Here is a 22,987-nt window from a genome sequence, read left to right as displayed (position 1 = left end):
CATGATTTGCGTTTTACTTCTGAAATAAGCAAGTTATCGCAGTTTGAAAAGTTTACAACAATTACCTCTCCATGTTTGTTGCAAATAAAATGGAACGCAACAATGTCTTTATCCTCTGCAGATGGGGACAAAGAGTTATTGATATTCTCTTTTGTCGCTTGTTTTTCGCATTTTTCAGCGACAATTACATTCCTTGCTTATTAAGATTAAGAGGGTAAGAGAGTTTCATAGCGTAATGAGCTCGAGCGTAAGTAGTAGTAAAATTCTTCTTCATTAAATCATTTTCTGTTCTACAATTATTTTTACATGTACAGTGCTCAGCCGGCTTGGCCTCCAACTTCAATTTTAAATTTTCATGTTTATATTGTTATTTAAGTTTTAAGATATGATATATCATGACGGCGCGGCCTATAGAAGGCGCTAGTGTGTTTTTAAAATTTGATAACCTAACTACTATGTACACTAATATTTACAATAAAAATTTGATAACCTAGATTGGAACTAGCGCACTAATTGGAGCCTGATCCGAATGCAAGCAACGGACCCTAAACTTTTCTTTACACTCACCAAAGCGTTCATGTAAGGTTTTTATCCCGGCCAGACGGTGGACCTCGGATGTTCTTGTCCTGGGAGGGGTGTTGAGGATCATCCTCAGGAATTTGTTTTGGACCCGTTGAAGTTTGAGGTGGTGGGTTTTAGCGCAGCTCTCCCAGACCGGCATGCCATATTCGATCACAGGGAGGATGATTTGCTTGTAGACAGCTCAGGGACAATGACGACCGGCGGTTGATCAAAGGGTACAGTAGTTTCAACAAGACGTTACACTTTGTCACCGTTTTGTCAACCTGTTGCCTGAAAATAAGCTTGCTGTCGAGGGTCAAGCCAAGGTAGCCGGCCTCATTGGCCCATTCCACAGTCGTGCCATTGAGGATGATTTTACAGTCCCCAGGCGGAACAAGTTTAGGGGATTTGGAGTGGGAGAAAATGATGACCTGGGTCTTCGCCGCGTTGATACAGATCTTCCAGCTGGTGAGGTACTCTGTCAGGGCATCCAGGCCTCGTTGGAGTTTTGCCACTAGCGCTCTGATCACTCTAGCGTTGTAGACGATGGAGGTGTCATCTGCGAACGGAGATAGAATGCCGCCTTCGGTAGGTTCTGGCAGGTCGGGTGTGAACAGATTGAAAAGCGGGGGCCGAAGGATACTGCCCTGGGGACGCCTGCGACGATGTTGTGCGCATTGGAACTCGCTCCGCTGATTGAGACCCGGAATGTCCTTGCCGACAGGTAATTGTTGATGATTTTCACCAGGTAGCTGGGAAGATTGTAGCGTTGTAGTTTGTACACCAGGCCATCATGCCATACATTGTCAAATGCCTTCTCGACATCGAGTAAGGCCATGGCGGATGTTTTCGAGACAAACTTGTTCCGTCTGAGGACGTAGGTAACTCGGGTCAGTTGGTGTACAGTTGACCGACCGCGTCGGAAACCAAACTGTTCCTCGAGCAAGATGTTGAGATTTTCGGCAGACTCAAGTAACCGATGATGAATAGCTTTTTCGAATAGCTTGGATAACCCTGAGAGAAGGCTGATGGGTCGATAACTTTTGGGGGAGGAAGGATCCTTCCCAGGCTTCCGGATGGGGATGACTTTCGCTGACTTCCAGGACGATGGGAAGTAGCTAAGCCGGAGACACTGATTAAAGATAAGCGAGAGGTGCTCAAAGAACGGAGCACTCATGTGTTTGAGCTCGAGATTCAGGATGCTGTCGAAGCCTGGGGCCTTCATGTTCTTCGACGATTTGATATAGGCCGTCAATTCGTCAGCTGAGATCTCCAACTCCTCCGAGAAGTCGTTGGGAATCAAATGGATGTTGTTAGCATGCTCGTTGACGGCTGCTTCGTGTGGACTGACGATGTTCTGCCCAAGATTGTGTGAGCTGACGAAGTGACGACCTATTTCAGCGACCTTCTCTGCAGGAGTTATCAAGCGATCCTTAGAGCCATTATTGTCTAGTGGGATCAAAGGTGGAATGGGCCGAGGCTTGGATTTTAGAATTTTGGTCATTTTCCAGAACGGCTTAGCATAATCTGGGAGAGTGCGGATCTTATTCGAGAAGTCGTTATTTCTGAGGTCCACCATTCTGGCCTTGATAATTTTGAGATTCGATTGCAGCGTGCCTTAAGCTCAGGCAGTCCAGTACGCTGAAACTGCCTGCGAGTGACATTCCGCAATCGAATCAAATCTTTGGTGAGTGTATCGATGTTTAAGGAGTTGCTTACCTGCCGAGCCGTCGGTACGTGTTGCTCTCGGGCCGCCGTGATCGCCTCCTCGATAGCGCACAGCTGGCGGTCGATACTTTCCGGCGTCTCCGGACGCACCTCGTAGTCGACGGTGTTATCGACGCACTGCTGGAAACGCTGCCAGTTCACTCGGTGGTAGTTCCGCCGTAACTGCTGGTGCCGATTGACCGAGGAGCCCAGTTCCGCCACCACCGGATAGTGATCCGAACTGAGCTCCTGGTATACAACCGGCTGCGAGACGTGGTCACTCCAGGTTTGTTACGTAGAGGTCGAGCGTTGCGTGGGTACCGGACCGACTCCAGCCGAGTGGGGGAATCCGGGCTCCAGGATCGTGTAGTGGCCTTCCTCCATGTCGTTGCTCCAGATGGTGCCGTTTCGATTGCCGCGACTGTTGCCCCAGGCTTGATGTTTGGCATTCAAGTCGCCGGCAATGATATACTGGCCTTGCCTCCGCGTCAGCTTGACGATGTCCCTCCGAAGGGCAGCCGATGATCCATCGCCGGCTTTGGCCTGCGTTGGACAGTACGCCGCGATGAGCGCGATTGTGCCGACCGAAGTGGTGATTTCGACACCGATGGCCTCGATGACACTGAGCTGGAAGCTTGGAAGCAGACGACAGTTGATGTTGTAGCGAAGAGCGATGGCCACACCACCTCCCTGGTCGGCCGGTCGAGTCGCACGATGCGGAAGTCCGGGATGTTGACGTTAACCTCCGGTTTTAGGTGCGTTTCGGTGATGAACGCCACGTCTATTTCCTTCTCCTCAAGGAAATCCTTCAGCTCGATTGATTTGCTCTTTAGCGAGCAAGCGTTCCAGTTGACCAGGCCCATCCTAGCAGCCATTTTCAATGATGAACATGCCAAGTGTGAAGACCTGGTCGAATCGGGTTTTGCAGCCGCGCAGTCGAGTGGCGAGCTGCGCGAAGATCGGCATCAATTGCTCCGGAGTGTACAGCGGGGCAGATTCTTCCGGTGGGACGGCTTCGTTCTCCGACTGCCGACGGAACCCAGGAGGAGGAAGCGGGGCCATTCGCTGGTGGATGGTGCCGACGATGCTGGAGCTTGGACCGATGCAGCTGCCGCTGCCAGTCGCTTGTGCGGCTGTAGCGGTGGGAGTATTGGAATCACACGACGGGGAGCCGGGATGGCTGGAAAGTTCACCTCGTTGATTACAGGAACACGGTTCTTCTTCGGAATGGTCCTGGTGGAAGCCTTCTTCCGGATTTCCAGGAACTCGGCTCGCTTTGGGCAGCCCTTTGTGGTGGCCCGATGTTTGTCGCCACAGTTGGCGCACTTGGGATCAGCCACCTCCATTTTGTCGCACTCGTCAGTCGGATGGGGTTCGCCACACTTGTTGCAGCGCGGCTTCATGCGGCAGTTTCTGGTGCCGTGCCCGAAATTGAAGCAGTTGGTGCATTGCGTGACATCGCGGTGCACTGGCCGATATCGCTCCCAGTCAACGACGGTGTAATTTATAACGCCAACCAGCTTCAGGTCCTTCCAGGTAGTGGAGCCGTGCTCCAGATGGATCAGGTAAAGCTGGTCGCGATATTTCCTCGCCTTGTCGTGACGAGCGATCTTGTGGACGGCTACTGGCTTCAGTCCGCAACTTTCAAGCTCTGCTTGGAGCTCTTCCTCCTTCATGTCGTGAAGTCCTCGCAGCAAAGCCTTGAGCGGCTTCGTGCCGGGGTGGTCATGAGTGTAGTACTCATACTTGTGGACCTCGAGGAACTCCACGACGGATTGATGATGGTCCCTGTTGGCCGGCATCACTTTCACGCCCTCGCTGCAGAGCCGAATGTACATTTCAGCCCCTTAGCGATCAGCTGGCGAATTTTTGGGCGTAAATCCGGCGGATCGCCCTTCACAAACACGGGCGGGCACTTCTCCTTCCGCTCCGGTTGCACCTGCGGCAGCTGCGATTGCTGCTTCTTCCTCTTTTCGGCGGATTGCCGGCGTCATCAAGCGGCAACGGCGAGAACACGTTGCTCTGCAAAAGCTGCTTGAGGGGTTACCATGCGCCTCCAAGAGCAGTGCGCTTAGGCACTTTTCCAGCGACCGTATCGGCCACCGAGTCTCCCATGACGGGTCCGGGAGAAAATAACGCCAACGCGACAAGCGAAAACTTAAACAGCGGACAAACGAGAAAAACACTTCGAAAAAATGCGCGAGCAAAAACACGTCCGTACGTGTTGCTGTCTCGAACTGGAATGTGAGATGATGAGCTCGAGCGGAATGGGCACTTCGTGTTCCTAATTTACAATGCTTTGAAACTCAGATGTGAAAATGTACATTATGTGGAAGATTTCGATTTGAAAAATGTATATACACTTAACCAGCATTTCAATGTTCGATATTATGTACGCCGAGTTTCAACTGAAAAATTTCTTTTTTTCTGAAATTCCAGTTTGTTAGTAGACCAACAACGTTTGTCAGTAATAAATTCCTGAATTTCGGTAACAAATTCTGTTGATTATTTTGACTTTTATTTATTTTTGCTGAATGAATGCTGAACGGCACAAAAAGTCGGTAGCGCCACCGGTAAAAAATTAAAATTTGTCAACCAGCCTTTTGAAAATACTTAACGCGGTTGTAGAACTTCTCGCTTTTGTTTTGTTGCTTATGTCTTACCCGTTGAGCTAAAAATGATTTTGTAAATTTTGCTGGTTGGACCTGCGTTTCCAAAAGTGAACTTTTTTTTGTGTTTTGCAAAACTCTGCATTTGAAAATTTTCAACAGAAATTATCATGGAGTATAGCCAAAGCTTCCTGACATATCGTACTAAACATTTCATATTATGCTACATATCGTAAGCGATGATGTTTTTTTTCCTTGTTGGGTATTTTAATCACTGCGATCATTTGTTAGATCTATTGTGATAAAGCGATGATGATAATAAGTGAGAGTTTTTTGCCTTTCTCGTATACAAAGTATACGTAAAGGCTATATGTTCGCTCCAAAAACGAACTTTTTATAGGAGTCCCGGAGACCCATAGTGTTATATACCGATCGACTCAGCTCGACGAATTTATACTCGTATACTAAGTATACGGTAAAGGCTATATGATCGCTCCAAAAACAAACTTTTTATAGAAGGTCCGCGCACCCATAGTGTTATATACCAATCGACACAGTTCGACGAATTCAGGTGATGTCTGTCTGTTTGTGTATGTGCGTGTATGGGTGTGTGTGTGCACAAAACGACGCTAAAAATGTCACTCATTTTTCAGGCACTTATCTTCAACCGATTTGCTCGCATCAAATTTCATTCGACGCAGAATCCTTTCCCATTGTTTCCTATTGAAAATTGGACAGGTCGGACTATGGGATCGGAAGTTATGACCGAAACACCATTTTTGCCTTTTTTTACGAAAAGGCTGTATGTTCGCTCCAAAACCAAACTTTTACAGAAGGCCTGGAGACCCGTAGTGTTATATACCAATCGACTCAGCTCGACGAACTGAGATGATGTCTCTGTGTGTGTGTGCGCGCACCAAAAGTGCGAAAAGTTTAGCTCACTTTTTTGGAATTTATCCTCAACCGATTTAATTCCAACAAGTTTCATTCGACGCGGAATCCTGTCGTATTGTTTTCTATTGAAAATTTGGAAGATCAGACCATGGGCACAGAAATTATGGCCAAAATATACTATGTGTTATAAAAAAGCGAGTAAAAAAGTTTAGCTGACTTTTAATGGACTTACCCTCAACCGATTTACTCACAACAAATTGCATTAGACGCGGAATCATGTTCTATTATTTTCTATTGAAAGTTGGCCAGATTGGACTATTACCTTAGAAATTATGGCCAAAATACTTTTTGCCTTTCTTGTGCAACAAAGTTGTACCGAAAGGCTATAATTTCTTTCCGAAAACGAACTATCGCATGCTTCCACACTGATACACTTCCCTCCTTCTTCATACGGGAGTTTGGCAGAAAGACGGTCATGAGATTTATATCATAACAAATATTGCCCTCCGCTCGCTTGATGGGAATGACATTTTCGTTTTCTTTTTGTATAGTCGGAGCTTCAGTTCAAGTAACATCCAAAAGTGATATCCTTAAAATATATGACTGGGTAAAATAAAACAGGGGTATGTACGTCAAAAAGATTGGAAAAGGAAACAAAAATGTCGAAATTCTTATTAGCATATTGTAGATCAAGCTGAAAACCGAACCGAGGTCTCACGACAATCGCATTTTCTCGCATTTCCGGATGTTGCAACTGCATCGCGAGTAGTGCGCAACTGTGCCATAGTCGGGCACCACTCGCGATGCAGTTGCGACCAGGGTTGGGAAAACTCAAATTTTCGAAAGATCGAGAATGATCAAACTCACCCACGATTTTACTTTTAAATTATCAAGTGATTAAAACTCGCCAGCGATTAAGAATCGTTTGAAAATCGTATCTTGATTTGAAGCATTTACCGTTACCTTTTTAACTATTTTTCCGTACTAGCATGAAACTATAACGCCAAATCAAAGGTATAACGGGACTGTTGACAATTAGCTATTATTAGTGAAGATTAATGATTGAATGAAAATTCTGTGTTTATTATCGTTTGAGTACAAAATTTGAGAAGTTGTCGCCGGCGACAACTCGCCTACTGTTTTCACATGAAAATTGCAATCATGATCGTCTGATAATGATTAAGCACAACACTGGTTGCGACATCCGAGAATGGGACATAATATGATTTTCGGTTTTCAACTGGATTTACAATATCTTTGCCATAAATAATCTGATTTTCATAGAACGGACAAATAAATTTGTCTTTTTTACTCCTAGCTACTAGCTCATCTATTTTCAAGCACACACATTTTACGAAGGTCGAGAAAGGCACCATCACCGCAAGGTGGATTAATCTAGGTTTTTATTCATTCAATCTCTATCAATCAGAAACTGCCAAAGTCATTATTACTTTATACTTTTATTTTATGCAAATGAACATTGATTGAATATACTGTCCAGTCAGTAAAATATGTAGGTTTCCAAAAAACAAATCCTCATTTACTGACTAAGTCAGTTGTGTCCATATTTATTTGACTATTTCGTTTATGCCGAACTCTCGGTAATGACAATTTTGCTGTTGAAATTACTGGGTTCCGTAGTCCAAAAACTCAATAAAATTAATACTTGTGCTGAAAATAATCATCTTTTTGCACATAGAGGCGGCGGCGGTGCACAGGTCTAATTTATGGAGGAACATCAATTTTCTAATTTCAGTTAAAGGAGAAGGCCTCGTAATAACTTTTGAATGAAAACTGGGAATTGAATTATTTGACATTGCTGTATGCTGGTGTTGCGATTTGTGACATATAGTGTGATTCGTTCAAAGCACAATGCAAACTATTGTTAAGCAATACGTCACGAAAACAAAATTGCACCAAACTCACGAACATTCCAAATTGTTTTCAGCAACGAATTTTTGCTATTAAATAGATCCCTTATCAGGATTCAGTTTTGCTTTTTATAACAAAAAAAAATCCCGCGATTTCCCGGAACAAGCAGTATTTTTAACCTGAATTTAGGCTTATTTGGGAAGTTTTTGGCTTCGCAGTCTTGGAGGGAATTGAAAACTATGTTTTTAATCTTTTTCCGGGATAAGAAAAGTATTGGGAAATGGACTCTCTATGTTTCACTATTTTAACAACTTTATAACCGTAATTTAGTTAATGCAACTATAAGGATGTTTGAATTTTCTAAATGTCAGTTTAAGCTGTTCAAGACTTTACGCAGGAGTCACGCGGACGCACGTGAATTCCACCGGCGAGTATTTATGCCCGCGTATTTTCGACGCGCGCCTACGTGTTTCCTTCTATTTGTACCATAAAAACATAAGAACATGCCGTTCCGCATGTGAACGGGCAGCCCCTAGCGAAAGCACATGTCCGATTTGAAAGGAAAAATCACGATCATTGCAGCAATGATCGTGATTCGATTCCATTTGATCGTAAGTTGTACATGTTCCGATTAACTTGATGTCTACAACTGTACACATTGAGAGTAACGGCTTTTTGCGTGCTCTCGCAATAAACGTTGAATCGCGTGAGTTACAAGCTGTGAGTGTAGACGACACCGATTTACGTGTATCTTGCTCTCTTGAGATCATGGTAACTCACTACCCGAAACGCTCCGCACGAATAAGGGTGGAGAGCGCAAAAGCATCGCTTACTGACGATGATGCTAATAGATCTCACATAAGCTGTGTACATGTTCGTTGGTCGCTAGAAGCGATTTTCTAACATCGCTGCTAGCAACTGATTGAGCTGCGCTGATTGTAACAACCATTTTGAAATGATGGAGACGCATGGCCTTTCCATGCAAATTCGCGACTACGAAGGTAAATTCTTCACGCACAGTCTGACAGTTCTTTATGGGATTTCACTGTAGAGGGACAAGAAAGGGTGATCGGCGGCCATGTTTCACGCACAGTCTGACAGATAGCAATGTGTTTTTGCCATAAGAGTGAGTAGAGGCATTACTTTCGTATTCGCGAATGAGTAATTCTCGCTGAAACCGGGCCACTATTTGCACGAGGTTCTTAAAAATGCCTAAATTTATATTCTTTTGAAAGCTTTCGGCGAGTATATTAAGGATCCGAGTTAAATTTTTTAGGAAGATGAACCCCTCGTTAGTTATACACGAAATCCTTTTAATGGACCCCTCGATTTTGTCAAATCTGGACTCACCAAAACTGTCATTACTCCAACATTTATCAACCGATCATAGAGATCAGCATATCGTTGGAAAGAAGAAGAGTGTATCCTCAATTTGCAATAATAAAAATAGAAGCAGCCATATTGAATTTGACCGCCATCTTGGACTTTTATTTGAAAACTATTTTTCCGTCAGGTTTGCAACCACCGATTTTAAATATTAATACATCGATGGAAAGCTTAGCTTATATTGTGCATTGTGTCCAAAAATCTCAGGTGTATGTTCTTTCTATTAAAAGTTATATACGATCTTCCAAATTATTTTTTGAAGCGCCATCTGACCAACGAACATTATTTTTATGGTTAATATGATACTACGACGTCAGTTCCTTGATTTCATACACTATTCTAAGCCAAATATGTTTCAAAAATGAAAAGCATATCTACAACAGTATTTTATTTGAAGGACTCAAAATTTTGAGCATAACGGAGCCATAATCAAGTTATGGTATTAAATTATTTAAGAATTTTGTTATTGTTAAATCGTATATAACTTTTGATAGAAAAAACATACACCTGAGATTTTTGGACACAATGCACAAAATAAGCTAAGCTTTTCATCGATGTATTAATATTCAAAATTGATGGTTATTGCGAACCTGGCGGAAAAATAAATAGTTTTCAAAAAGAAATCCAAGATGGCGGCCAAATTCAATACGGCTGCTTATATTTTTATTATTGCAAATTGATGATGCTCTTTTCTCTTTCAACGATATGCTGATTTATAAGATCGGTTGAGAAATGTTGGAGTTAATGACAGTTTTGGTGAGTCAAGAATTGACAAAATCGAGGGTCCATTAAAATGATTTTGTGTATAACTAACGAGGGTTCATCTTTCTGAAGAATTTAACTCGGATCCTTAATATATTCGCCGAAAGTTTTCGAAAGAATATAAATTTAGGCATTTTTAAGCACCTCGTGCAAATAGTGGCCTGGTTTCAGCGAGAATTACTCAAATATAAACAATAGGCTAGAAATTTAAAAAAAATGTGACGGATTTAGCATTTCGAAGGCTACTAGTTTCCTCCATAATATTTTTCATCAAATCTAGAACCAATAATCCTTCCATTCATGCAAATCGGACCATTATTCCCAAAACTGTGAAGGTCTGTTTTTTTAGATTGTCATTTTTTTTTTGACTATTTTATTTTTAAAAAGGTCTACCAAAAATGAGACAAAAAATTACGGGTCTAACTAGTTTCGGTAGTGATCATTTTTACCGATTCTCAGCACAATCGAAGCGCTTTTTTCGAGTCCATTATTTTTTCATGGAATCGTATTGTATGTGAATTGTTTATTGTGTTAACTGAGGATTTGTTTAATTTTCTATGGGAAATTTCTAATTGTTCATGGTGCGTTCCAATTGCAGTCATCGAGAAACGCTGATCTAGGAAAATAGGAGTTTACCAACTGTCAGAACCACTAAGCAAAACGTAAACACCGTTCAAAACACTGACTGCTGGTTGACCAGCAGCCATGCCGCGCGCGCTCGGAGAGGTTGCAGCAGTGGAGAGAATCCAACCGCATGCTCGCACTCTGGGCCACGCTGCTCGCGTGGAAACAGCTAGGAACCGAGACAGCCAGCGTAGGTATCGGCTATGACTTTTCGCGTAGCAGCCATGCAGAGGCGGTTCACAGTGGCTGCACATTTCTCTCTGTGCTCATTGGCATTGCGTGCGTTTCGCTGAACGGTCGCTGGAACGTTTCGGGATATTACGGGACAAACCCCACAGTGTTCTCTTCCAGTAGTGGAGCAGATTTTTTTCGGTAGCTATTTGTATATACAGTTTTTCCATTGTAGGGATAGGTCTTGAGGCTGGATAGATGCTCGAGAACAATTATTCGCGTTTACAGATGTAAGTCAAGTCCAGATGTAGACACGTTTCTTCCATCTGGAATTCAGAATAGCACAAAAGGAAAAAAATATTATAAGTGTCTCTCAAGTGGAGGAGTATTCCACATTTACGACCAGAGAGAATACGGTAGTGATAAGCAGGTTGTAGATTGGGCAACACAGCAAAAGTGGTTTACTGGGAAAAATCGATTCGTACTGTGGGGTATTTTCAGCTGGTGAGTGTGGTGCGTATTAGGGAGCGATCCGGGAAAACGAAAGGAATTACGCCTCTGATACGTTGTGATAAACTTAGGATGTTGCATTATGTGTTACTGCTGCAATCGTAAAGAAAAGTGACTATTTTCCATAAGAAACGAAGAAAAACAGTGAAATTAGAAAAAACGTCTTCTTGGGTGCGGTGCATATGTGAGCACTAAAATACGAATGAAGAGAAATTGCCATAAAACAAGTGTGGCCTAACAGTGAGAACCTAATTCAAAGTAATGCTATGCAATTGATCAATTGGCAATAAATGGCTGAAGTTTTTTCGAGGGGTAATCAAAGCTGCTTACCTTGGATGGGTCGAGTCTGAAGAATACACAAGCACCGAGAGATGCTGGGTTTGAGTGAATTGTGAAACCAACTGCTAGTCGTCGCTGCTTTGTTGATCGCTTGGATTAACCACTCAGTACGACCTTCTACTAGTACTGGAAGCCATAGAGGAAAGAATAAACAAAAGTGAACTCGAAGTGGACTGAAGGCTGCAGTTTGCCACTCTACAGATACGATACGAACAACGCGATAGCAAAAGCTTTAACCTGGCGAAGACGGAAGGCAGATTCGTAGCAGCTGTGCCCTTTCAAGGTAGGTCATGCTTTTATTCTACCGCACGATGACGACGACGGCGTGCAACGTGATTGCATCTTGTTTAGTCTTCTGACTGGTTCCCTCTCGTCGCTTTTTAGCAACTGCCTACCACGGGTGCATATCATATGTTGACACCTCCCTTGAAAATAATTTACTCATATGAGCACCATTGCATTCAGATGCAGTCTATAGCAAGAGGTTGTGCTGCACAAGAATGTACTGCAGTGAGGGTAGCAAGCTTCCTTTTTGGGATGAACTGGGTCAACTCTTACTGGTCCATGCAGCATTGGTCTTTGTCGCGATGAAGATGCAATTTAAGTGCGTTGATTTATTAATTCTGCATTTTGCGTGGAATATTATTGAAGGTTTTAAATAAATATTTGGTTAACGCCACGGCAAGTTGTTAGGGTAAACCAGAAATTAATTTATAATGTCAAAAGTAACTTCAGTGTATTCGTACATACTTGAGAATTCTCAAAAATGGTTTGAAGTACTTGAAATTAAAGTAAAGTACATTGCATTTAAGGGCAATCACGACAGAGTCCAAAAATGGCTTCTACAATGGTCGTTATAACCCTCACTTCGCGTTTTTCCTCGCACAAATGACAATTCATAAGCGATTAGCGCATCTGGAACCCATTTTTTGTGTATGCTACTAGTGCGCAAAGGCTTTGTAGTTTTGGAATTATATTCCAACGCAATTCACCTTAAGATATATCATATGAATTTTGAGAAATATATTGACTTCATTTTGCATTCATTGAACTTGATTTTAAATTACAATTTGAAAGTTTGCAATTTGGGTTACTGCTCCTTGACTTCATAACATGAACCCATATCAATAATAATCATTACCACAGAAATAAAAGATAAATCGGCTTGTTTTTAGTAATTTTTTGGTTGGCAATAATGTTATCATTAAATTGACACAGATCAACCCAAAATCGCACATTTTACAAATGCTACTTAAACAGGAGCACGCTAAAACTAATAGAACTAGTTTAGTGATTTTCCTGAGTCTTCCAATTTCCAATCAGATGTTTGTGTATTGCGCGTAATGCAACGTACACACCAGTCAAGCAGTTTGACGAACATTGACTCCGCCTCCAAGAAAACGCTTCGGTTGCTGCTTTGTTTGAACGTGTGTGGAGTTGTTCGACCAACCATTTGACAGTTGGCGGCTCGGTTGAAAAAAAATAAAACGGTTTGATTTTGGTTTGAGTTGTCGGGTGTGGAGTCAAGGTTTGCCGAACATGTTTGAGCATTTGTAGTGAAGTTGCACAAACCCCATATTTTTTGATGGTTGGCGCTTCGGTCGTTCGTGTGTGGTCGAATAAATTGATTGTTCGTGCCGCTGTTGGTAAAACTTGATGGACGATTGCATAAACGAGAGGTGGAGTCAATGTTGGTCAAACTACTTGACCGTGTGTACGTTCCATAAGAAAATAAGCTACTCTATTATCCCCTGATCCCATCTGTATAGCAGCACAACTCACATTGATTTGTTTGCAGTAACTCATATATCGGCACTGGCGGCGCCAAAGCTCAGATGATGGTGGGGCACCAGCAGTTTGACATAATTTCTGCATTGATGGCGTCGGCAGAAAAAAACTATAAATGGAGGAGTCAATCTGGCGATATAATCTAAAAATTGTTTAGTAATTTGTTGAAAAGTCTTCTAGTAATTCTTTGAAATGTTTCTCCAGTAACTTCCAATTCTTGAACTTCTCGAGTTATTTCGATATTATGCGGGGCTTTTTTGACATGCAACCTTAATAGCAAAGTCAAAACAAGGTAGTAAAAAATCCTGATTTAATCTGAAATTAGGACTGCATGTCAAGGGAAAAAAATCCAATATGTCAGGATTGCAGAATTTCTTGGAATATCTAACCATATTTTTTCCATTCCAGAAATTCTTTCGACAAATAGGTAGTGCCTCCAGGAAATAAATCGATAAATCATTCAGAAATTTCTTCAGGAACCTCGTTTTCCAGGTATTCCTTCGGAGATTCTTTCAGTAAACTATTCTAAAACTTCTTTAAGAATTCTTTCAAAAAATCCTTCGTAAATGCAAATCCCTTCGATAATTCCTACAAAAATTCCATCAAAAAAAAATTCAAGGGGAGCCTTAGGATATTCCTTAAGGAATTGACGATGCTTAAGCAGGGCGATGCCTGTGAAAGACGCGAATGATCAGCTATTGACCGACCCAACTGACCAGCTGAACCGCTGGTTCGAGCACTTCAAAAAACTTTTTCAAACAACTGCCAGCCAGGCCACCACCACCTCGGCATGGTTTGTCTCGGATCCGACGTATAACACGCGTCAATACCTAGGCGTCAAGTCGCATATCAGCCGAGATGCCCAAAGCTGACCTCATGAAATCCGCTGAATTACTGCAACTTTCCTGGTTGACTAGACGCAAGGTATCTTAGTGAAGGTGATAAAAAAGGGGGACCTGACTGTATGCGATAACTTGCGATGCATCATGTTGCTGTGCACCGTTCTCAATGTTGTATGCAAAGTTATCCTAGCCCGGATTCAGGAGAAGGTCGATGCGACTCTCCGGCGGCAGCAGGCCGTATTCCGTGCCGGAAAATCCTGTGTCGACCATATTGTCATGCTCCGTATCATTCTGGAGCAGGTCAACGAATTACAAGAGTCCCTCTACTTGGTATTCATTGAATAGGAAAAAGCTTCCGTCTGTCTCAATCACGAGAATATGTGGGGCGCCCTAAGACGCAAGGGGATTACTGAGAAAATCATCGGCCTCATCGAGGCACAGATTCTGGTAGGTGCGATTGACCGTGAACCAAACCGCGGGTGCTATGGCAGCCTATAACCATAGAGCACAAACGACTTCGAAATGGCTGATGACGGTTCATTCCTTGCTCAACAGTGCTCTGATAGGTATGCAAAGTAAGCTCAACGACCTTGCCGAGTGCTCCTCTTAGGCAGGCTTAGTCATCAACATCAACAAAACCAAATCGTTGGATGAAAACACGGTGATCCCTTTCAGTTTCACAGTAGCTGGGGAGAATGTTGAAAGCTTCCAATATCTTGGTAGCCAAATGGCGTCAGACGGCGGTACCAAGATCGACATAAGCGCACGGATCAAGAAAGCAAGGACTGCCTTTGCGAGTTTAAGAAATATCTGGAAAAACAGGCAGATAAGTGAACGCACCAATACACGAATTTTCAACTCAATCGTTAAATCTGTGCTGTTATACACTAGCGAAGCATGGTGTGTATCAGTGGTGAATACTCAAAGGCTGCAGGTGTTAATCAACAGATGCCTGCGGTATTTAATTCGGACTTGGTGGCCTCACAACTGGATCTTAAACAACGAGCTCCATCGTCGATAGAGGCCGATAGCAACAGAAATTCGGGATCGGGAGTGGGGCTGGGTCAGCCCCACTCTACGTCTAGACTGGAACCCAGCGGGAAATCGCAGCAGAAGCAGACCCAGAGGTTCATGGCGGCGAAGCTTGAATGAAGAAATAAAAGAAGTCGTCCGAAATTTAACCTGACAACAGATTAAAGTGATGGCTGGACTTCGCTCAGAATGGAGATCTTTCAAGTCAGCCCTTTGCACCACCATGTATAGGAGCCATAAAAGAAAAAAAATCTTTCGGAAATTACTTACTCAAATCCAATGAGATTTTTTAAGAAATTCATTCGAAGATTCCTTCAGGAATGTATTCGAAAACTTCTATAGGAATACAATCCTACAGGAATTCCTTCGGAAATTATTTCAGGAACTCCATCAGAATTTCAATTCCCTAAGAAATCTCTGCAGTAATTCCTCTATGAATTGCTTCCAAAATTAAATGTCGGTGTTTCAGAAGTTTTCTTAGGAGTTTCCGACATTCTTCAATTTCTCTTACTCGATTTACTCGAAGAATTCCTTCAGGAAGTGCTTCTGAAATTCGTATGGGAATTTCTTTGGAAATTCATTGGCAAATTTCTGTGAAAATACTTAATTACATTTCTTGTGAAAACCTACGAAAATTGTTTTAGGAATTCCTTCAAACATTCATTTTGGAGTTTCTTTGGTAATTAATTTAGATTCCTTTAGAATATTTTTAGGGATTTCTTCAGCAATTATTTCAGGAATTTCAAAGAGATGTTTTTCCAGTAATTCCTCCTGAAATTACTTCAAAAACTCTAGGGTGATTTTTTTGGAATTACTTCGAAACTTCAATAAGAAAGTTATTAAGAATTTCCTCAGGAATTCCTTTAATAAGTTCTGCTGGAATTCTACCGGAAATTCCTTATGGAATTCATTCGTACATTGCTCCAAAAAATTCCTTAGCAACTTTTTCAAAAATCCGTTTTGGCCTTCGAAGTGATGAACTACAAACAATTTCTTGAAAATCACTTTAATAAAGTAAATGTAAAAAATTATTTACTTACACAATTTTCGAAGGAATTCCTAAGAAGAATTCCGAAAGATTTGCTTGAATTTTCTAACTTCTCGCTTAATTTTTCAAAGTGACCTAAGTAACATTTTTTCATGAATTAATTTAAATAGCGCAATCAACAGAAAAACATGAAAGCTTTTGATTGCAGTACTCAAATTAATTCATGGAAAAATGTTACTTAGGTTCTTTTGAAAAGTTAAGCGAGACTTTGCTTTTTTCGTACTAAGTACGAGTAAAGGCTATATATTCGCTTCAAAACCAAACTTTTTATAGAAGACCCTGAGACCCATAGTGTTATATCACCCAACCAGGGGATGGCAGATTTTTATACAGTTCTGCATAAGAACCTTACAGAAACTGTATAATAATTGGGCATATACAATTCTGTAAGCTTTCTTTACAAATATTGTATTAAAATAATACAGATTTGTATTATTTTAATACAATATTTGTGTAAAAAGCTTACAGCATTGTCTATGCCCAGATTTTATACAATAATTCGCTTTGACGCAGCCGCGCTGTTGCCATCTAGCGGCGACGGATGTGTGCGTGAAATCACTGTTTTTCAACATGGTGAAGTATAGGAAGTATATTTTAAAATGCTTTAAAAACGTTATTAACAGTGATATGTTGAAACTTTTTAAATACGTAGGGTTAGAATTTTGAAAAACTACATGTTAGGCTCTTCATCTACACATGTTTTTTTAATCAAAATAATTCAACTTTCGTGTTACCTATATGAAAGTAAATTAAATTTCTAATCCAAAAAGGTGAACAATTATAGGCTAAAATGTGTTTTAACGCTTTAATAAGCATTTTAAAATTGACGTCCTATATCCCTTGCTGGGTGAAATAAAAAAGCATCAGCCGGTCCCCATTTTGTTTTCTCGCTTTCGTCAGGGCCAATTGTCAGCTTTGTTTTTTGGGTGTACCAATCGACTCAGTTCGACGAATTGAGGAGATGTCTGTGTGTGTGTGCTCACTTTTTGGGCACTTACTCTTAACCGATTTGCTCATTCGATTACTCACATTGCATTCGACTGGGAATCCTGTCCCATTGTTTCCTATTGAAAATTAGCTGGATCGGACTATGGGCTTGGAAGTTATGGCTAAAATACAATCTTTTTAAACCAAAAACTAGTTGAAAAATGTAGCTCACTTTTTGGGCACTTATACTTAACCGATTTGCTCACAACAAGTTGCATTCAGCTGGCAATCCTGTCCTATTATTTTCTATGAAATTTGGCCTGATCCCACTATGGGTTCAAAAGGTTATAGAAGTTTATATTAAATATAATTTTTAAAAGGCAAAATGCAAAAACTCTTACATTTTACGGGCATTTATCCTTAACCGATGTATTGCAACAAGTTGCATTTGACGATGCTCTCCCATTGTTTTGTATTGAAAATGATCATACAAGTTTTAGCCAGAATATTAGGTATTATAAACTAACTCATTTTTCGAGCACGATTGAATAGAGATCTGAATAAGCAAAGCCGAGTTGTCGATAGCAGTTCTATTGCGCTGTGACGCATTTTTTCCATGAATATTAGAAAATGTGAACTCGTAACTAGTGAAGTCTCTATAGAATATCAAAACAAATGAACCGTTTGTTTGACAAACTGCATATGTGACATTTTCGGCCAAAATGAGATTTTATATATTCTGAATCTTCGTCCAAAAATACGTATTCTGGCAAAAAAATAAGAAAAAAAAATGTTTTCGGGAATGTATGTAGAAATTTTTCTTTGAGAATAATTATGGAGAACTGCTTGCAGTTTTCGAACTGAAAGTACCCCAGGATGCTGAGTTTTGTTAAAAACTAGTTGATCGAAAAAATCTAAAGATTCGGTGCCAATTTGTTCAAAAACAGTTTTTCTTGTAATTTTCTCGGAAATGTGTAAAATGGATATATGCAGTTGCTCAAACAAATGATTCAAATACTGATTGAAGGTTTTTCCAAGTCACGCACCTTTGGCACGGAAATATTCCTTTAAAGCAAGGCGGAAATTGAAATTGCAATGTTTATAAAAGTGAGCGATTTTCAATTGCGTTTCAATTGTTTATCTTGATTTTTTTTATTATTATTATTCATAACTCTTGTTCAATTCGAATTCCGTAGACATAATTAAAACCTTGAAATATTGTTCCAAAAACCAGCCAACGCAAATTTAAAAAAAAATCAAAAATCGCTGGCTCGGATGGTGAAATTTAAAACCTTTTGTAGGACTGGTTGTACATACATCAGTGTAAGCGATTCACAGTCGTCTTTTTAGAAACAAATTAGTGTGTGAGTTAGAAGATGACGAGTTTTCTTTAATCAGAAAAATCATAATTAGTTTTCACTTCTATCTACCACTAGCTTAAATTAACGAATAAATTTCATCAATAATGATCGTTTGTGGTTTTGAGGGAAAGTGATCAAGTAAAGCTATGTCCATTTAGAATCCGGAATCATTTATTGTATTGCAGCGGCACGGAAAGTGACCGCCGTAAGAATTCTTTTACAGCGGTTTGTCTACCTACACGGACAGATAAATCAACCCAAACTTTGAGTTCAATATACGCACTGATGAGAATATCGCAGAAAAAATTTACCCAAATTTGGGTAGTTTTCCCTTTCTTTCCCATGATTGCTATCAAAACTAGAGCAAGATGCAAACACCTCACCGAGGTTGCTCAGCCCAATAAGCCAAATTTGAGTAAATTCAATATTCTCAATTTTGAGTTGATCAATGTGCACTTTGGAAAAAATAAACTCAGCTTTGGGTAAACTTTTTTACATGTGATTAAAGGCAAACTACATAATGTCAGAAAAGTCATATTACTCAAACTTGGGTTATTGGTCCAAACTTCGGTTTAGAGTGAAAAAAAAAACACTTTTGGGTACTTTTGGTTTTCAGTGTAGGCGCCCACTTGCTGTGGTATAAATTTCACAAAGTTTCCGGCAGCTTGTCAAAAATTATTCCAGATGGAAGCCGAAAGGAGAGAAAAAAGTCTGCGCACCCACGTTGATAATCCTGCTCATCGACAGTGGAACCTACGTCAAAATGGATTTCGGACAGCTTCCTAGCCAAAAATTCTACATGGTGACGGCACGAGGAGTAGTTCCTGCGAAGTTTAAGTTTGCGTTTTGGACAAACTTGCAAAAAAAACGGATGATTTTGGCAAGGGATATGCAACTGTAGGGCAAAGACCTAAGTGTTTGTGACGAATAAGACGATGGACTCGAAGCTGTACAAGGAGGAATGTCTCAAAAACCGCGGTCGACCTTCCATAAAGCCCATAAAGGTCCCGTGAAGTTTTGGCCAGATTTGGCGAGTTGCCACTACAGCCGGGAAGTCATCCAGTGGTACCACGATAATAACGAAGATTTCATCGATAAAAAACATAAATCCACGCAACTGCTCACAGCTCTGACCCATCGAGACATATTGGGCAGTAATAAAGCGGAAGCTTAAGAATAGTGGAAAAGTGGAAAAACAGCTCGGGACGCGACTCAGATGAACAAAATGTGGAACAAATGTACCAAGGAAGTTGACTCCGGAGGTGTGCAACTTTTGATGAGAGGAATAAAGAAGAAGGTGTGAATTTTCACTAGAAACAAGAAGAAATTATTTGTATCAATAATTTTTCCTTAAAGTACAGTGAATTACCCTTGTTTTGATGTATTAACCTTATTTTTACGTCAATCCGTTACCGAGATACAGATGATTTGATTATTCCGGATTCTAAATGGACATAGCTTTAATCCAATTCTCTACTCTTTTCCGATGATCCGATGATGGTAAAACAGACCATAATAGTAATTAAAATAGGATGTAGTTGGTCAAAAATGCTTTCTGCATACGTTTCAACATTCTTGGTTTTCTAAAAAGTGATGAACCGTTTTTTTTGAGAAACTGCTCATGTGCACGTCCTTTGTAGAGCAATTATGGAGTACTGCTTACAGTTTTTTCCCTGGAAGTGCACCAGTGTGTTGAGTTTGCCAAAAACTATTGATCTGTATCGAAGAAACCGAAAAAATCGGTGCCAATTTAGCGTTAGCGTTAGCGTTGTTACGGTATACTTCGTAGATTGGACACTAGTGATACTCATGTTTCTTATGGAATCCTTATCCAGATTGCTATCGGAAATCAAGGTGGGAATTACCCTTGATTCCAATCTAAGATAAAAATGGCATAAGCATGAGGATTACTACTCCCGGCCACGCCCATCTTTACCGTAACTAGGGATAGGAAAGGAAATGTTGATGTAGAACTTACTTAACGAGAGGCCCCCGACTTGGCGACGCCCTCATAAGTTTTACGGAGTTGGTGGTTGGGTAGGGTAAGGTAGGTCATGGAGGTTTGCCTCAAGCTGGCAATTCGACCCACAGACTATGTTGTTTACCTGTTTTTATTTAAACTCTTGCCAGCCGGCTGTCGAAAGAGTATGCTAATATCGATTTTATTTACAGTTTATTCTTTAAGTAATTTACAGGCGATTTCTTAACCTCAATCTATCAACAACTATCCGTTGAACAAATCTAAATTTACCAATCTGCTCAGTGAGCAAAACGATTCTTCTAGGGACCGACCGAAGATTCCACTAACCGCACAAAGTAGAACATAATTTTCGATGATCGGCCGATCGTTCTGCTTATTAAAAAAAATAACCACTGGGCGCGAATTGAATCTTCACTTACTAATTATTGTCGGTGCTACAAATTAAAATTTAGAAGTATGGACTTCCGAACCGAACTTTCTTCCAAAGTTTTATCTGTCAAACTAAACTAAGCGTTATTTAGCGCTTTTTTTGGGTGAAAACAGTGCATTATTTCCAAAGACGGGTATTTTACTTGTATCTTGAGAAAAATCTATCTTCGGTAGAAAATGTCTACTAACTCTGTACCGGATAGACAATAATTTACGCAACCGCATATAGCAGAACATGATTCCGTCGGTCGGCCGATCGTTCTGCTAACCGAACAAAGCAGAACAAAATTTTCGAAGACCGGCCGATCTTTCTGCTTACTGAAGAAAACACGACTGAACGCGAACTGAATTTTCACTTTTGATTTTCTATTTCGAACTTAATTTAATCAAAATATAATGATACCTTTACGTTCACACTGCTTAATAAATGTTAAACTACGTTGCAACAATGGCAGACATGAAAACAGGAATAAAATAAAAGGGTGAATGATACTTATCTTTTCTGTGCATGATACTTAGCTTTTCCAAACAAAAGATACCATTTTTTTCAGGAATACAAGCATCAGTTTAGCTTGGTATACTATGAACTCCGCGGTTGCTAACATCCGAAGCACCAGCTTTGGAATCTCCAGAGAAGAACCGGACAAGTTTCTCCAATAATTTACATTAACTCCAGTAATCTATTCATGAAATACTCCAAAAAATCGGTGCCAATTTGCTCAAAAACAGTTTTTTGTTGTTTCCTCGAAATTGTGTAAAACGGATATATGCAGTTACAAAAAACAACTGATGATTGTAATCGTAAATAAATTGTTTCAAGGATTTAGAAGTCTAATGACAGTCAAAACCATTAATTGCTTCGTATTTGTGCAATTTTGACCTCTCTAAAGTACTTTTCTCGATACATTTTATAATGAGCGAGAAAGACATCATCACCGCTAGGTGGATTAATCTGAGTTTTTTTTAAATAAATTTGTGATTTTTTAATTTTATTTTGGGTCGAAAGACATTTGGCCAAAATACATTTGACTAACTTATTACGCCGAAAGTTATTCGACCGAACAAAACTTTAAACCAAAACACATCTGGCTAAAAATGTCATTTGGACGAACAAGTAGGCTGACCAGGTCATTTCGGTGAAAAACGGGACAAACGCACTTGCAAAACGGGACATGTCAAATAACCTTGTGAGAAAATTCAAGAGCTGTGAAAATTTCAAAATTTATAAGCTTAATTTTCATTTTCCGGGTAAAAAGTAAGAGATATTTTTTAGAGTGAATCATTTACCACGATAACCTTCTCTTGTATTAAGTTAGTTGTGGAAAAATACTACAAATAATTCATTCTTCAAAGGAGCGCGGAAAAAAACACGAAGGAACATTATTTACATTAATAACGCATTTTTCAAAATATTTTTAAAAAAATGTGGAATTTGGGAATTTTTAATCTATTCTTAAACATGGATTTTATTATTGACCAATATCAAAAACTTTTCCTATTCTAGGGTAACGGCTGTATTTTGGACCGGGCTCATATTTTGGACCACCTAGCTGAATTTTGCATTTATATCACATAAAACTAAATAAAGCATGCTACATTTCAACTTTATTCCAAAAAGAAACTATCCATAAGGTTTAAAGACTATTATTTTTCCATTTACTTCCACTATTAACTTTTTTATGTATCAACAAGCAGATACGTATTTCGTTTCCTACTTTGAAACTTCTTCAGTGTTTGTTATCGACGATAACAAATAATGAAGAATTTTCCAAGTAATCAACTTTCAAAAACTGTAAGTTTATTTGTACATAGATTTAAAACACGTAAATGATGTTGTTGACTTATTAAAACCTAATTGAAGCAGTTTCATATCTCGAGAAAAACATAGTGAGTTTAAAACAATGAGTATTCTGAGGCATGTCGATAATAGGTTCATTTTTCATTGAACCGAACATATTTTCGACATACCTTTATTTTTAGTTCAAGATCTCTTAAACTTTTGTGTTTACCAACCATTTGTTTCTCTAGTATCAAACAATTCATAAATTACTGTCATACCGCATTTATAAACAACCGTTCATTGATGTAAGCCTAGGAAAATGTCTATTAAACCAACATGTAACTGTTTTCATTATTTCCTTACG

The 22,987-nt window shown here is 40.2% G+C and overlaps 1 protein-coding gene across 1 annotated transcript in view; it reads left to right on the top strand.

The window, feature by feature from the left end:
- Positions 1-10,647: 10,647 nt before the first annotated feature.
- Positions 10,648-22,987, top strand: part of LOC134210896 (gamma-1-syntrophin-like) — a 182,043-nt gene continuing 169,703 nt past the window's right edge. Inside the window, exon 1 of the mRNA XM_062687322.1 lies at positions 10,648-11,718. The gene's annotated coding sequence lies outside the window, so the exon portion shown is untranslated. The remainder of the gene's footprint in view (positions 11,719-22,987) is intronic.

The sequence above is a fragment of the Armigeres subalbatus genome, chromosome 2 (assembly GCF_024139115.2).
Source record: "Armigeres subalbatus isolate Guangzhou_Male chromosome 2, GZ_Asu_2, whole genome shotgun sequence".
NCBI classification, from domain to species: domain Eukaryota; kingdom Metazoa; phylum Arthropoda; class Insecta; order Diptera; family Culicidae; genus Armigeres; species Armigeres subalbatus.
Note: the sequence above shows the minus strand (reverse complement) of the source record. Positions and strands in the feature narration are given on the sequence as shown.